Genomic DNA, 1,992 nt, shown 5'->3' with positions numbered 1-1,992 from the left:
AGGAAGCACAGGCTGGTATCAAGATTGCTGGGAGAAATATCAATAACCTCAGATATGCAGATGACACCACCCTTATGGCAGAAAGTGAAGAAGAACTAAAGAGCCTCTTGATGAAAGTGAAAGAAGAGAGTGAAAAAGTTGGCTTAAAACTCAACATTCAGAAAACTAAGATCACGGCATCCAGTCCCCTCACTTCATGGCAAATAGATGGGGAAACAATGGAAACAGTGGCTGACTTTATTTTTTTGGACTCCAAAATCACTGCAGGTGGTGACTGCAGCCATGAAATTAAAAGACGCTTGCTCCTTGGAAGGAAAGTTATGACCAACCTGGACAGCATATTAAAAAGCAGAGACATTACTTTGTCAACAAAGGTCTATCTAGTCAAGGCTATGGTTTTTCCAGTGGTCATGTATGGATGTGAGAGTTGGACTGTGAAGAAGGCTGAGCGCCGAAGAATTGATGCTTTTGAACTGTGGTGTTGGAGGAGACTCTTGAGAGTCCCTTGGGCAGCGAGGAGATCCAACCCGTCAATCTTAAAGGAAATCAGTCCTGAATATTCATTGGAAGGACTGATGTTGATGCTGAAACTCCAATACTTGGGCCACCTGATGCGAAGAGCTGACTCATTTGTAAAGACCCTGATGCTGGGAAAGATTGAGGGCAGGAGGAGAAGGAGACGATGCAGGATGAGATAGTTGGATGGCATCACTGACTCAATGGACACGGGTTTGGGTGAACTCTGGGAATTGGTGATGGACAGGGAGGCCTGTCATGCTGCAGTTCACAGGGTCACAGAGAGTCAGACATAACTGAGTGACTGAACTGAACCGAACTGAACTACTCCTTGGAAGAAAAGTTATGACCAACCTAGACAGCATATTAAAAAGCAGAGACATTACTTTGCCAACAAAAGTCCATCTAGTCAAGGCTATGGTTCTTCCAGTGGTCATGTATGGATGTGAGAGTTGGACTGTGAAGAAGGCTGAGCACTGAAGAATTGATGCTTTTGAACTGTGGTGTTGGAGAAGACTCTTGAGAGTCCCTTGGACTGCAAGGAGATCCAACCAGTCCATCCTAAAGGAAATCAGTCCTGAATATTCATTGGAAGGACTGATGCTGAAGCTGAAACTCCAATACTTTGGCCACCTGATGCGAAGAACTGGACTCATTGGAAAAGAAAAGACTCATTGGGAGTTGGTGATGGATAGGGAGCCTGGCTTGCTGCAGTCCATGGGGTTGCAGAGAATCAGACACAACTGAGCGACTGAACTGAACGGAACCTAGCTGACATAAATAAAACACAGCTCAAAGCAACTGCAGAATATACCTTTTTTTTTTTTAAGTTCATGTAGAGCATTTACCAAAATGGAACATATGTTGGGCCTTAAAGCAAAACTCAATTAAACTGAAAAGTCTGAAAATATATAGAATATATTCTATGGTTAACATTTAAGTATTAAACACATATTTGTTAAGAGGGTAGATCATTGCTAAGTGTTATTACTACAAAAACAAACAAAAAAAGAAAGGCTAGCAAGAACTTTTGGAGGTGGTAGATTATATTTATAACCTTGATTATAATGATGATTTTATGGATGGATGTTAGAGATCCAAATTCAGTAACTTGTTTACATTAAATATGCCCTTTTCTGTACATCAAGTATCAGTTCAGTTCAGTTGCTCAGTTGTGTCTGATTCCTTGCGACCCCATGAACTGCAGCACACCAGGATTCCCTGTCCATCATCAACTCTCAGAGATTGCTCAGAATCATGTCCATTGAGTCGGTAATGCCATTCAACCATCTCACCGTCTGTCATCCCCTTCTTCTCCTGCCTTCAATCTTTCCCAGCATCAGGGTCTTTTTCCAATGAGTCAGTATACCAAATATACCTCAATAATATTTCAATAATGGTTTTTGGAAAGAAAATCTCCAATTGTTCAGAAATTTAAAAATTTCTTCAAGAATTACAAGGAAATACTTAAAGTGG

Source organism: Bos grunniens, chromosome 24 (genome assembly GCF_055505025.1).
Source record: "Bos grunniens cultivar Pamir isolate PY7600 chromosome 24, Bosgru_T2T1.0, whole genome shotgun sequence".
Taxonomy (NCBI): Eukaryota; Metazoa; Chordata; class Mammalia; order Artiodactyla; family Bovidae; genus Bos; species Bos grunniens.
Note: the sequence above shows the minus strand (reverse complement) of the source record.